Consider the following 15,798-nt stretch of genomic DNA (forward strand, 5'->3'; position numbering starts at 1 on the left):
CCGTTTGTTCATACACTACATCCTCTTCCGTACCATACTGGGTACCTATCCCTACCCTATCATCTTCCAACTACTGTTTTTGTTTGACAGTCCCCTTAGGATCTGGGTAACATGTTTTGTTCGTGTATTCCTTAACATCTCTCTCTAATTTTCTATTTTTCCTCTTCACATTAATGGTACATTTGTCATCAGTTTTCTCCAACACCATAAAATACCTAGATTTTTCGGCCTCAACTGTAAATAAAAGGTCTGAGGTAATTTGTCTGTTAGGCAAATCTAGCTCCTCATGCAGGACAGACATATTAACATCATTTTGCTTAATAGTAATTCTGACAATATCAAGCCCACATTTGTTAAAGATTTCAAGTAACTCTAGATGTAAATCAGAGCCCTTAACAATATTGTTGGTGTATTTGAATACCCGAAGCCCTTTAGGTACAATTTCTTTCCTCAGACATTCGTTTAAATACTCATTGTCAATTTGTAATGATTTATATTTAAGCAACAGGTCAGAAAGTTTGTTCAACGAGGTTTTAAACGTATCCGCATGTGCAACTACCCCTTTCCCCGTATTACGGATATCAAAAGTGTTAAATTGTTTGTGTTCTAACCAAACTTGAAAGTCACCATTACGTAAAAGTTGTTGTTGCTTGTTGTTGTCAAACATAATGTCACCATGTTGTGTAATGTTACGCCTGTTGGTTCGAGTCATTCCATCCACCAAATCGCCTCCGTTGGATTGCGAAAGATAGCCTTGTCATACCAATGTCCACGGTCATAACTCCTTCGTTCACACCATTGTTTGTAACCAGTTCAACACCACCACCTCAGGTAACAGAAACAAGTTTGTCGCTCGTCCTGCTGTTGAAAGCTTCCTGGTTCCTGGGTAGGGTGGATCTATTGAGAATCAGTCCAACTGATTGGGATTTGGAGATCCACCAATTGCGATACCCGTCAGACAAGCTTACGGGTCTCAGCCAAATAATCCATCCTCTCATCCGTTTGTCGAGGGGAACTGGCTGCGCTCTCCATCTCCAAATGAAAAACTAATAATAAAACAACCTGGAGAAATTCCACCAAAAGCAACCAGTAACCAAAAAACAAGACTAAGGAAGCGGAGATCGCACCCAGCAAAAATAGTGTACAAAGCTCTTTAACACTGCAGATACCACATGTTTTCGTCCATAAAACCATAGGTAGAGTAGATTCACAATATTTGAAAGTTGTCTGTTTGGCAATGTTTAAAAAAGAAACTGTATGAGTGAATAATGTTTTAGCCAATATAAGAAAGCCTAGTGGTGACAGATGAAGACCATCCCTGGCAAAGCAGCGTGGTCTGTCAACTATGTTCTCCCTGGCTGACAAGTATTGGATCCCTTTAGAATGACACCAGCAGCTAAGCCAATTGTTTAAGGCAGTCATTTTTTGTTGGTATTATGGCATCATCCTTGCAGATGATGGAATGCTGTTCAATGCTAGGCTCACTCCTGCCTGTGACAAATATTCTTAGAGCTCAATCATGTTTCTCTTCATACAGTTGAAGGAGGTATGTCTCAGGTAATTTACGTCCACATGGACTATGACTGAATTGTAATGGATCATACTGGAACTTCGGGGTAAGTGACTTGAGTGATTGGGTGATCTGGTGGATCCTGGCCCCTAAAGGGAATTAACTGTAACCTTCTCCGTATCTAGCAGTGTGTCTTAGAGAGGAGCCTCCAATGATCAAAATGTTGTATTGTGGGGTGTTTCAACTTGTGTTTGATAGTTCAGACAGTGAGATATGGTGTTATGTGTTGTGATGCAAATTGTCTTGTTTGTGTCCATGCAGAATTCCTGAGGACTGCACCCGAGAGGTCTTTGAGGTTTGGGTAAGTTACATATGAGGACCTCTACATATGTGGGTTTATGTGTCTGGTACTTTGTAGGTGCGGTGAGTGTTGTGTGTGTGTGTTTCTTGCTGACAGCCTGTTTGTTGCTTTGTGCCTGTATGTCAGAGTCTGGTCTCCAGTGTCAGTGTGTGACTGTTTATAGACATTTTCAGTGGAGACCCAAGAAGAAAAGCTCCAGAAATAGTACAAGTTACTATGATACTTACAAAGTATTAAAGTAAGGTCACACAAACAGTTTTTATAATTTTTTACTATGTAACTGGAGCTTTCCTCCCCGGGCCTCCGCTGAAAACAGTTGGGCTAACCACTAAACAAATGCAAAATAAATAAATAAAAATAAATAAATAGTAAAAATCTAAAATTTGTGAACATCAGTACAACTCATAACAGTTGAGTACAAATTCCAAAATTTGCGAACAGTATATAGCATAGACCAAACACATCTCTCATATATTCTATTTGTCTGTTCCAGGATTAAGGGGTTGACAGTGTACATAATGCAATTGCTACATCATCTCAGGATGCCCATGTCTACCAAGCTAGGTGCAGAGATAGGAGAGGAGAATGTTTGTAACCAGACAAGGAATGTGTGCTTTCTTGGTGTAATGCACAGTGGCCATACTACTGGATGCTTTAATAATGTAATGTGGAGCTAAATAGCCGTAACTAATGCGGAAATAACGCTCACCAGGAAAAGTAGTCCCTCCAATTATGAAGTAGTTTTTAAAAGGGAAATTTCAACTTCATGTGGCTGCATACACTGTATAGACGTCACCACTTACCGCCACTAGACAAACAGCAGCTTAGTGCAAACACGAGGCGTTTGTATGTTTTAAAGGCATATCCAGGAAAAAATGTACTCATTTGATTAGCGAGTGTACCTATTTATAGCCTTACAGACACCACAGTCATAGTGGTAACGCTTCACCCAAAAAGGAGTTTATTTTGCTCGCATCATTCAGTAACAGTTTAATACACATGAAAAGTACCATAGTGGGAAGGAAACTGTCGAAGCGTGTTTATGTGGGCGGTATTACTTCTTAATCGTCGTATCCAGTTCTGGGGAGGGAAGAGAGTTCAAGATAGGAGGTCATGAATATAAGGAAACTGAGGGGATTAGAAGAGAACGTTTTATTCCTGTAGTTGAAGATTAAGGTTTAAGTAGCATCTTGTTGTGAGAATATCCTGGCGTACGAACCAGCGGGCCTAGATCTAGGAGCCGCCGTAACTTTATTTTGAAATGGTTTTGTTAGGAAGTGGATTTCAGTAAGCACGGCTGCGGGTTTACAACGGTTTGGTACCGTGGGGTTAATACAAAGCATGTTGCATCTATTCGTTTGTGTCTCCGGCCTTTGGTAAAGTAAGGGTTGGTGGCTAGGCGCTGTGCAGTGAAGCACCTTTGTTGTGTATAGAATATTATGTCGCACAGCTGTATTATGCTTTCGGCTAAATATTTACCTGTATGTGAATGGCAGGCGTGCATTGTTAACAGAATTTGTTTACTGCAGTGTACTTAATTGTAGCCAGAATTGGAATTTCAGTTACGTAAATGGCTTCACGAATGGGGTCGTGTATAGTTCTAAATTATTTTTTTTATAAAAGGCGTGGGGTTTGCTACTTTAATGCCGCCAAAAGCTTTGTTCCAGTGTCTTTCTTTCGGAACAACGTCTAGGCTGCACAGGGCCTGTGACGACCCTCCCCCATTAACTTTTTTTTTCCCTTTGCCGCAGTTTAGTGCGCATAAGGGCCTGCTGACTAGCGTGGTTATTCGATTATGAAATTTAAATAAACAAGGTAATTTGAGTGTAGTTTTAAAGGTTAGGAAGTACTGTCACCCACTCTTTATCGAGAGGGGGTACCTTAAGTACGAACTGCGCAGCTAACTGCATACACACATCTTTGTAACGTAATAGTTCTATGTCATTTGTATGTTGTTTATGGAAATGGCATAAGGCACCACCCAGTAAACACACTGTTACTGTTTGGATCTGGTTTGTGTGTATACTTTGAGAATAATTGGTATTTTTGTGTACAAGATGGTTGCTAATCTGTAGTAAATGAAAGGGGGCAATTTTCCTTTCACACAGGAGCTCTTTGCCAATGAATGATGACAATAAAAGGCCGAATTGCAGTGCTTCTGGTTAACAGTTTGCTCTCGTAGCTGGAGGCACCGTGACAAAACCAGCTGAAGCGAAATTAAGTCTGACTATGGCAGAGCATCCTGGAACTGTTAATTGCATTTCTGATTTACTTTGTGGTTGTCGGAATTCACACCTGCAGCCTATGTTGGCATTATTTGGTTCAATTCTAATTCTGCGTGTATTTGGGTGTTTTAATGGTAATCTAAAAGTAGTACCTCGTAGGATGCGCTGTAGCAAACCCCGCCCAAACTCCTCCAGCTATGCGGAGCCAGCTTCCGCATGAATTCACACTCCCTGCCGTGCCAAGGTATGATTATTCATGACCTGTCTAAGCTGTCCGAAAAAGTTTATTGGCGCAGTTTTACAATAAATTCCACGCTTTTTCAATCACAGAAAAAGGCGCAAAGCACCCGTTCAAGAAACCGTAAATAAAAATGTAAACACGGTTTAAGTAGTGTGAAAGCCATGCAGTTTATTACTACATCACACATACAAACTATTCACAAAATACAAAGTATAGCTAGCAACAGAACCAATGACAATCGGCAGTTCAAGCACCATGAAACAGATCCACTGTATTAAATCGCCGCAAATAAAAGGTAACGTGCACCTGTTAGCCACTATGATTCCGGCCACTCTGTTCCAGTTCATGCAAATCCTGGTGCTCTAAATGTCCAACTAGGCACTGGAACTACTTCATCCTGTTTGCTGTATTTTTCACGCCTCAGGAACCCATCTACGTGACTTTCCGCCATATGCCTCAGTGTCCCATTCATTTTATTTTACATTTGTTGACCGGGAGAGTCCAACTGGATTACACATTTCATTTATAGGGAAGGCCTGGGGAGAGAAGCTCCAAGAGAACAATTTTTTTTTTTTTTTTTTTTAAACATAGTTTTAAGTACAGACTTTTGGCATACAATTTCAGCTGTTTCTTGCATCGAGACCACATGACCTCAACAGCATTTGTATGTGCACCTGTACTGGGGTCTACAAAATTCTTACTGTGGTTGACAGTGAGGTGGGTATAATTCATCCGAGACAGTTCACAAATGCCCCTCTGTACAGCCCATTTGTCAGACAATCACTGTCCCCGGTAAGATATGCCGTTTGGTAATTGGGAGTAAAGTGACTGCATCCCTTTTCTGAACTAAGGTGAGGTAGCCACTTTTCAGATTGCAGTCGTATATACCAAATACCCACCGGTCCTTTTTGGCCAAGGCTCGACCGCTGTTGTGTTTTGCCTTCACAAGTAGGTATTCATCTATCTGAACCTCTTGACCTGGCCCACCCAGCAACTTGGGGTCGTTCAGTAGTTTCCAGCTGCAGACATCCCACAGAAACTGATACCAGTCCACAAAGCAGTTGCTTGACACTGACAAGTGCTCTGCAAGCCTACAGCTGATGTACGGAATACTGGAACTGATCAGAACCAAGTATTAGTCCCCCATTCTCATAGTGTATTTAACACTTTATTTTAGTCTGTTGGAAAATTGAGTGGCATGTTATCTTCACCAAGATAGAGGAGTTTCATGGAGGGTAACACCTTGTGTTGGCTTGCATGTTTAGATTTATACTAAACAAGGTCTTCATGATTTTTTGCTCCTATCTTTGGTTTGTTGTTTCCCAGTGGTTTGCAGAGCTACATTCTGACTTCTTGTGCTGGTAATACTGTAGTTTACACCATCCAAATCCAGCAAGGATTTGAACTGTTGCTTCTCTGTTATAGACATGGCAAGTGTAAATTTTAGTTACTGGTTCTGTAGTATATCAACATGTTCTCACATTGTAGCTGTGGTACTGATTCTAAGTGTGTAACCGTGATCTATCCAGTAGAAATTTATTTGCCCTTGTTATGATCATGGGTTCCCTTCAGTGAGCATGGCAGTCACTTTTATCGGCCACGGGAGAGGTTGTGACCATGATGCTGCTTAACCAGAATTTACATATCGTTGGCAGTGATGGTCTGTCTTTCCACAAAACTAATTATCAGTTAATCTGGATAGATGTAATTTTATTGGTCTTGGCTTAAGGTGTAATGCAGGCTCTTGACCTCTGTTTAAAAAGTGGATTCCTTCCCTGAAAGGCTTCAAGAAATGGAATCTGTAGGGGACTGTTAAGGGGCAGATGGCCTTCCAGGATGAACCAATGTGTTCAGTGGGAGACTGCTGACATGTCCTTACATATCCGTTTTGCTGCCTTCATAAACAAGGCATCTCCTGCCAAGGATAGCCAAACATCTGGCCAGTATACTAAAGCCAAAGATAGCCCAACATCTGGCCAGTAGTATGTGCAGTACATCACATGTATGCACAAGGCGGGGGAAAAGTGACATAGGAAGTGTGCACTGAAGAACGTCTGTGCTTCCAGTCCAAGCGCAGTCTGCCAAGTTTTTGTCCCCAAGACCCTGTGTAGTCATCTCTCTGCTGTCTCATTACCTAGAAAACCAGCATCTTAAGCTGTTGGCTCAGGCTCCTATGAGGAACCTTCCTGTCATGAGGCTCTGCCATCTGCCAAAAAAAGTGCCAAACAACTCGGGCCTGATACTGGCCTGGTCATCTCTCTCGAGGCTAGTGAATTCCCAGATGACTGCCTAGTGGCTGCTTCAGATTCTGCAAACATCTACCCCAGAAATTGAGGGGAACCTCTGATTGTATCTGAGGGACAGAGATTTTGGTGAGGAAGGAGATAACAAGGTCTGACCTTCCTATGTTTTTTTTATGTGAATGTCCTGCAGGAAAATCTTGTTAAAAGATCTGCAGTGTGAATGGTGGGATTTTACTCAAGGGGTATTTAATGTTGTAATGGCTGTAAAGCTACAGTCTGTAACTGCTCCTCTGTGGTCATCCAGTCGGCTTGGAGTTGGGGAACCTGATTCCTCTAAGGATCAGGACTTTGGGGAAGAGCCCTTGGCTTCCCATATCCCCTTCCCATTTATGGCTGAGGAAGTTTTAGTCCGGGTTCTCTTTTGGGACACTTACTGTATGAAGAAATTCTTTAAGTTGGATTGATCACAAAGCTTCTGTCATCCAGGAAAGGGATTGTGAATTTCTATAGGTAGTCTTCCCCCTGCCCTCCTGAATGCTCTCTCAGCAGCTGACAAACTCGCCAGGCTTTTGCCCTCAAGCAAGCTGCTTCTGTCTGACAAGGATAGTGGGGTCATGGAGAGGCTAGGCAAGAAGGTCTATACTACAGTTCCTTTATCTTGTAGGGCCATTAACTACCAGACTCCTCACCAAGTATGTTTTGGCTCTCCTTAGGAAAGAGGGCACTTGGAGACTTAATTCTGGACCTCTACCAGCTCAGCTCCGGGTCTTTCTGAATTGAGGGTTGTTTCTGCAGCATAAGAGGGTTTGTATCATTCCTTGTGTGGATGATCTGCTAATTCGAGCTTCCTCCTAGGTTCTGCTTAAAGATCTCCAGTTCACTAGTTCAGAGTCTGGGGTTTATAAATGCTCAAATATCTAAGACTCCCTAGGCTCAGGTTTCCCTTTGTGTAGGGTCTAGTCTGTCCAGTGATATCCCTGCTGGTCCCCAAGGTCCTGCCGCTCTGACTTTTTCCAGTCTTTGTCCTTGAATCAGTGACCACCATGGACTTTCTGTGGGCCCTCAGGTTCATGGCTTCATTCCCATGCTTTCTCTGGCCAGGCTCCGTACGAGTGTTTCATTGACATTTTAAGTCAGCATGGCCTTCAACATTGGTACCCCTGGGATGTTCCCCTTAGGGGTTGTCAGGAACAGTGGCTTTTTTCGTTGGGTGCTTCCTATGACCACAGCTCTTGTGGTATCTGTAAGAGGTGTGTGTGTAAGGCGTACTGAAGCAGTTTGTCTTCCCTGGCCACTTGTCTTGAAAACCAGTGGGTTAAACAGCCAGCCCAGGGTACCATGACCGTCCTTTAACCCCAAGGTACTTCTGCTGGATTTTTTAGCTGTCCAGCCTCCACCGGACGTCCTTTTTTAATCCGGGATTGTTGGAGCCCCCATGGATTCGTCCTTGCACACTTGACATTGATGGGAAATTGTGGTTTATCTGGGAGTGTCCTAAAGGGTTTCTACAAATATGCTGGTTCCAGGTTCTCACTGAATCTTGCCAAGGGTCTGAACTTCTGGTATTGGGACTGATGTCCTTTTCCAAGCAAAGACCAACACTGAAATTGTTTGTCTGCCCTAAAAGGGAACGGCAACTGCCTTGATGGACCTAAAGCCATCTTTTCAAGGAGTCCTGGTATCTGCTCCTCCTTGGACCCCTGTCCCTTCTAAACAGCTTGGGGAACTGAATTCCAAAGATGAAGATGTCCTAGTCCACAGATGGCTACACCCTTGGCTTATGGTTCTGATGAAGAGGAGTCTCCTTTTGATGAATTGTTTAGGTGATATTCTTAAATGTCTGATATTTGAGAGATGAGTTGCTTCAGGTGGATACTCTCAGCCTCCTGCTCCTAAAAAAAATAAAACCCCTTCTGGACGGTTCCTGAGGATTCAGTTTAATTTGTGTTTCTGCTGATCCTGCTGCCTTGTTTTTTTTTTTTTTTTTTGAGAAACCTAAGCTTTTGCTGTCTTCCAGACTTGCCTTCTGGTAAGGGCAATGGAGAGGATTGGTAAGAAAGTTTACACTGCTTCTACTTTGGCCTTTATCAGATCCACACGACCAGGTATGCTGTGGCCTTGTCACTGACTTTCCTGAGTCTGAGGGCAAATCCTCCGCCTTAGCCTTTTTAGGCTCTGCTTAAGTGACTCACCACTGTGTACAGGCTCTGAGGCATTCAGATTTTGCCTTATCTAGACAACCTGTTGCTTCAGCTGCCTTCTCCCAGTCACCTAGTATATGATCGGATGTGGAGTCTGATGTTTACTGTCAACTTCCAAAAGTCAGTCCCAACTCTGTCAGGGTCATGTGCAACTGGGGTGCAGGATTCACACTGCTAGTGTTGGCCTCACTTCCAGCTCCAAAAGCACTTGACAGTTTCTGGCCTCCCCATCAGTAGCGAGACCATATCAGCATCAAAGATGAGATCTCAAATTCTGGCCATTCAGTCTTTTTCACCCCTTGTTCTTTTCAGTGCCTTGAATGTTTAATAGGTTCATAGGTGTGTACTAGGCTAATGGCCCTGGAGCCTTTACAGTCCTAGCCCATAGGATTACCCTGGCATCGTGCCACCTGACCTTGTTTCCCAGTGTTTGTAGAGTAGAGCCACTGGAGTGATCCCCGGAGTGAATTTTCTATTTCCCATCCACTCAAGATTTCTCTTTGAGAGCCAGTGAGGTGCGTATGGGAAGTCTATTCCATAGCATGTGCAGTCTGTGGGTTATGAACATGTCCCTCCAGCGTGCTAATTGTGGTAAGGAGGTTGAAGTCTTTGGAGTGTGTGATGTGGAGGGATTGGGATTTCTTTAGATATAGCATTTCTAGCGCAGCTGGGTCAAATTTGAATTTGTAAGTCAAGCAGAGATGGCCTCTAATGTGATTTGAGACTGAGAATAGTTGGAGTTTGAGTCTGTCCATATAGGACAAGTGTTTAAGTCCTAGGATCCTCTTGGTGAGGTACTTTTGCGGCCTCTCCAGTTGTTGCAGGTGTCTAGTGAGGTACGTGCCAAATAGGGTATTGTAGTCTGACCTAATGAGGGAAGAGTCTTATAACTCCTTCTGTGTTCATTGGACTACCATTGATGTGGTAATTCATGGGAACCAGGTTTTTCCCAAAGGGGAAGACTTTTTGGCGTTGAGCTTAAGGCCATGGTTCTGACACCAGTCGTTGGTCTCAGTGAGGCCTTTCTGTAGGATGTCAACATCACTTGGAGGTGTTCCCAACTTGAAATAGTCTGAACTTTGTCAGCCAGAGTCCCTTCGTGTTAGCCTGGACTTCAGCAAAGTAGATCCAAACAGAAGAGCACCTAGGACTGAATCCTTTGGGACTCCACTCGTGACAGCTCAGCAGTCTGAGTCAGCTTTTTTCACACTGTGGGTTACATCTGTGAGCCATTTTGCAGACCCACCTAGTGATATAGGGGTTGATGCCTAGCTTGAGATTTTCTATGATTCCTGAGTGGGGAATGGTGTCCAAGGCCTTGGTTAGATCAAGGTAGGCTGTATGAACCACATTGCCTTCATCCACAGCTCTGGTGACCAACTCAGAGAAGTCTACCAGGTTGAGAAGGCATGATCTACCCTTCACAAAACCAAACTGTGTAGGATCCAGAGGTTGGAGATTCCCTATATCCTATTAGTTCCATGATGATGCGTTCCATAGCTTTGCATATCAGACTAGTCAGGTTAATGGGGCGATAGTTCCTGGGGTCTGTAATCGCTCCTCCTTTGTGGATAGGGGTGGCTGTAGCAGTGTGCCAATTGGTAGGGACAAAGCCTGAGGTCAACAAGGCACAGGTGAGGTGCCAGTTCACTCTGCCAGGGATACTGTCAGGTTCCATAGAAGCTGTATTCTTGGCCTTGTACAGTACTGTTTTAACCTGTGCAGCAGTAATACTGAGTGCCTGGCAATCTACTGGTATTGTGATTAGTCCTTGTGGGGGGGGGTAATGTTGGCACGGAATCTGTTCAGCGGTATATTTGTATATCTGTTGGCTCTCTGTATGAGATCTACCATTGTGCAGTAGCTCAGAGCAGATCTGGGTATTGCCATGGAGATTCTTTACATACTATAGAAGGCCTTGTGGTTGTCTTTGCTGTCTGCTGCAATTCTGTTTTCATAGCTAGCTTTAGAGGATTTGCCAAGGGATCTCATCCTTTTGCTGAGGATAAGGGAGTTTTTCCAGTCTTGGGACTTCACCTTATTCTGCATCAGTTTCCTCCTCCTGTTGCAGTTTATGGCAGGGGACTACCAGATTGGCTTTCTTTTTGAGGAGAGCAACTTAGTTCTGTTGGGTATGGTGAGAACCATGCATTTGTGTACATGTTTGTACAGTGCACTGGTGTATAATATGGCTGTCATGCAACTGTTGTCTGTTTGCATGGGTGTTGTGAAGTTAGCCACCTCTGTTTTTAGGATCCCAAAGATTTTTTTCATGGTGGTTACCTTTGTTTGGGGGCTGGGAGGGATGTAGGTTTCCAAGGTGATTAGCTTGTGATCGGATCTAACCAGGGAGGAGTTTACTATTGGTGTAGAGCAACAGTCGCCCATGTTAGTAATGACCAGGTCAAGGATGTTGCTACCTCTAGGGTTAAGAATGAGTTGGTCCAGGGCACTGGAATTAATGAATTCCAGAAAGCTTTGTGCAAGTGTATTGGTACATGAGTAGTTTTCCCAGTTAATGGAGGGATAGTTGTAGTTGGTCAATATTAGAGTGTTAGGTTGGACTCCAGACTGCTTAGGAATGTGGAGTGTGAATCTTGGGACATGGTTGGGGACCTATAGCAGGCTACGACTTGAATCGCTGTCTTACCCAATGTTAGCTGCGCCTGAAGTATCTCGGATGTGTTATGTTGGGCTACCAGTCTGTAGGTGTGTGCATCCTTTATGACTATGGAAACCCCACCGCCTTTGGAGCTTCCAAGTTCTGGGGCCGAAAGGTGTGGAATGAGTTATAGCCTGGTAGTGCAGGGGTTCTTTCTGCTGCTTTGAACCAGGTCTCTGTTACAGCACAAATGTCAGTGTTCTCCATTTTAAGGAGTACCTCGAGCGAGTGCATTTTGAGATTTAGACTTCTAGCGTTGAGCAGCATGACCCTCAAATTGCATTTATTTGCAGCTGTTAAGGTGGTAATTTGGTATTTGCAACACTGCCTAAAAAAAGGCACTATAGGGGTGGCAGGAGCCTTGGTCAGTATCTGGAACCCCAGAGGTGACAAATGCAGGCCATCTCTGGCAAAACATTGAGGTCTATCAATCATGTCATCCCGGGCAGACAAACTAGCTCCCCTTAAAATGACACCAGAAACGTGGCCAACTGTTGAAATCAATCATTTTCTGCTTGTACAGTGGTATCATTCTGGGTGATGGTAGGAGGCTGCTCAGGGCTAGGGTCATACCTGCCTGGGCTCCATAATCCGAGAGTTCCTCCATGTAGTCAAGGGAGCTATGTCTCAGGTCATTCACACCCACATGTGCAATGACCGAGTCATATTTGTACCTGTTGTTGAGGGACCTGAGTGCGTGCACTATGTGGCGTATCCCGGCGCCTGACATGCAGCTGAGTTGCTTTCTCCTTATTCAACCTAGTGAGTGGGACATCAATGTGCCTCACTATCGAGTCACCTATGATTAGTCTGTTGGAGATGCTGTTTTGCCTCAGGGGGGAGCACTTTGGTTGAGTGGCACACTGTTTAGGAGAGTTATGTTTCGCGATTAGTGTGTTGTGTTAGAGTGCGTTTCTTGGATGTCTGCTGTTTGGTCGAATTTTTATTGAGAGCTTCTGCGAAGGTGGTTGTGCTGTTTGTGTTTTTATGTGAAGGCAATGTTGGTATGTGTTCTGGAGGGCTATGTGTTCTATGTGGTGTGGTTCAACTGTTGACCTTCTTCTCTTGACCAGCTATTCTGGCCTTGACATAAGTGCATTTCTCACAAGTCTGTGTGTTAGGGGGTTAAGAGGAGGGGGTTGTCAGTGTACATGAGGCAGTTGCTACATTTCCTCAGGATGCCCAAGTTCACCAGGTTAATAGGGGAAAGCACAGGGAGCTGTACTGGAGCTGTTTCCTTGTAGAAAGTTTAGTGCTGGTAGCACTTTTGTGTCCTCCAATTGCTACAAGAAGTCTGGTAAAGTGCTAAACTGACAAGCTAGTAAAAGTGCAGAGAGGAGAGAATGAGCAGATCTAAGGGAAAAATTGTAGAACAGAAGTTGGCACCACTCAGAAACTTACAAACAGTCCTGGATACAGCAAGTCTGTATCTGAACTAGACTAGTTACAGGAAAGGCAGGGAAATAAGCACAAATGCAGGCTTTTAAACCAGAAAGTTGAAAGAGATGGAAAAACTGCCCAAATCGTCAAACTACCCAAGAACCACTCCTCTTGCGGTAGATAGGCTACTGAGTGCTTACCACTCCCACTGATAAGCTAGAAGGTTTCCCTCCAACACAAAGGCTTGGGGGGGGGGCTCAGAAGCTTACCAACAGTCCTGGATACAGCAAGTCTGTATCTGAACTAGACTAGTTACAGGAAACACTCTTAGTTTTTTTACAAAAAAGCACATAAAACAGCAGTAAATACAATTCAAATGCAGTGCAGCCTGACACCCTGTGTGTGTGTGTAGCAATATTACAGCAAATACAGTTTAAATAAATGCAGTTAAATTAAATGACTAAAAACAAGTGCAGAAGGCAGTAAATTAGAAGGCTACTAACAAGCAGTAATAAATGCAGAGTAAGAGCAACTGAACAGCATGCATAACAGCAAACTAAGACAGTTACAATAAGAACAGCTGAAATATATATATATATATATATATATATATATATATATATATATATCTATTGAGATAAGAATCGATACAACACCCTATATATATATATATATATATATATATATATATATATATATATATATATATATATATATGAAAAAAGCTCAACCAAGTCCCGGAATAGAGATGAAACACAAAACCCAATACGGAAAGAACTGCCAAATACTGTGTTACAGCCAATAAATATATAAACCAGAGCAGATACGTATCTTCAATGAACAAACCAACATATATTCCAAAAGTAGAAGTTTAATGACGTGAGCGCTTTCGCGGTCCTGCCGCTTCTTCAGACGTGAATAAAAACATTAAGCAATGATGGCCCACGATATACTTATACAAATACTAAGAATTTAAAACAACTACTTTGTTTTCCTTCTTTATGTATGTCCCCTGACTTAAGTAAGAGTTCTGATTTTCATTATACGAACAAATGTGGACAGTGTCCCCAGTGCAGACACATAGATACTTCAAGATTCTTTCGCTCCCCCAATGATGGTAGGCTATGGGAAATTAAGTGTACTTCTGACTGCAATACACGCAATGTAGTTTATGTTGCCTGCTGTCAACTTTGTTTTAGATTTTATGTGGGTAAATCTAACAGGTCCTTGAGGGATAGGATCTGTGATCACATGTATTGCTTTGTTAGAGGTGACAATTGTAGTGCAATATCTAAACATATGCTCTCTTATGAGCAACATACTTTTCTATTTCAAGTAATACATGTTCAGCCAAGTTGTTTAAGGGGTGGTGATATTGTTAACCGCACCGAAGTAGCAGAAACCCGATGGATTCTTCGGTTAGCGGCTCATTGGGGCAGGGGACTCGATGAATCTGTCCCTCTTAAACCAACTTTAAAAGGAAGATCTATTAGATGAATTTATATCTAATGTTTTACATCCACTGGCCAGAGTATTTTAACTTGGATATGTTTTCTTCATACTGAGTGCTCTATGGTAGTTGTAGTTTCTATAGTCTTTGTATTTTTGTAGTTTTGTGTCATGGAAATGACGTTTTTGAATTTTCAGGAAATTATGTTTTTTGAATTTTATTATATGTAAGCATCACTGCTTAATGTTTTTATTCACGTCTGAAGAAGCGGCAGGACCGCGAAAGCGCTCACGTCATTAAACTTCTACTTTTGGAATATACGTTGGTTTGTTCATTGAAGATGCGTATCTGCTCTGGTTTATATATTTATTGGCTGTAACACAGTATTTGTCAGTTCTTTCCGTACTGGGTTTTGTGTTTCTCATATATATATATATATATATATATATATATATATATATAAAATACAATAATAATAAATACATGTTACAGTTTAGCAGCCGTTAACTTCAAAAGTGGGGCAATGCTAATGTTTTCGTTTAGACCTGGTGTCATTCCTGCATCTAGGGTAACCTGCCAGTAAAGTTCCCTATATTCCAAAAGGTTTTCCCAATGCCCACCCCTTTGGTCAACTTGTACTTGTTCGAGAACAAAAAAGTTAACTTTGCCTGTTGACAACACAAAGTATGTTTAAAAAGGGCATTTTTCTCATTTTTTGTCTTGGCCTCGTTAATATGTTCATAGATGCGTCTTTCTATCTTTCGCTCCGTCTTACCAATATAAAGTGCACCACAGGGAGAACATATGGCCACCTAAACAACTCTTTCACTATTACAATTAAAGTGTGAATGGCCAATAATCTTCCTGTCTCTGCTAGGTTCATAGACCCATTCACAGTGTGCAGTGTACTGACATTGGGAACACATCCCACACCGGTAGGTTCCTTTACGTTTACCACTTACAATCCCTTTTTTTTCCTTGTTCTTCAAGCCAGTTTTTTAAATTCTTGCCCTTCTTAAAAATAAATTTCAGAGGTAAATTTTTGTCCAAAGGTAAGTCAGTGAACTCCAAAATGTTGTTCCATTCATTTCTCACTATATTGTTACAGTGAAGGAAATCAGTGTTATACTCGGTAATAAGAGCCCTATTAATTTCAACACTATCCTTTGTTTCATGAATAACCTGATTGTAATCACTAAGAATACCCAAACCTAACACAGGGCAAAATGTGTTGGCTCTGTTAGAGGAAACATCAACTCTAATCTCATGTAGAAAATCAACAGGGTACCCCTTTTCCCTAAAAAGACTATCAAGAAAGTCACATTCTATTTCAAAGTCGTGGTCTAGGGAGGTCATCCTACTGGCTCGGATGTATTGCCCTCTCACCAAACTCCTTTTTTGAAACATGGGATGGGAGCTATTAAAATGTAAAAAGGAGTTCGAGTAAGTACTTTTTCGAAAAACCTTTGATTTAATATTCCCATTTTCTATTTTTTCAAGTGATACATCCAAAAATTGTAGGATG

The 15,798-nt window shown here is 42.4% G+C and overlaps 1 non-coding gene across 1 annotated transcript; it reads left to right on the forward strand.

Moving 5' to 3' along the window:
- Positions 1-3,988: 3,988 nt before the first annotated feature.
- Positions 3,989-4,105, forward strand: LOC122805127. The gene has a single exon (XR_006365329.1). It is a non-coding gene; the product is annotated as a small nucleolar RNA SNORD89 (small nucleolar RNA).
- The last annotated feature ends 11,693 nt before the right edge of the window (positions 4,106-15,798 follow it).

Source organism: Protopterus annectens, chromosome 6.part0 (assembly GCF_019279795.1).
Source record: "Protopterus annectens isolate FY-2018-M chromosome 6.part0, PAN1.0, whole genome shotgun sequence".
Classification (NCBI taxonomy): Eukaryota; Metazoa; Chordata; order Ceratodontiformes; family Protopteridae; genus Protopterus; species Protopterus annectens.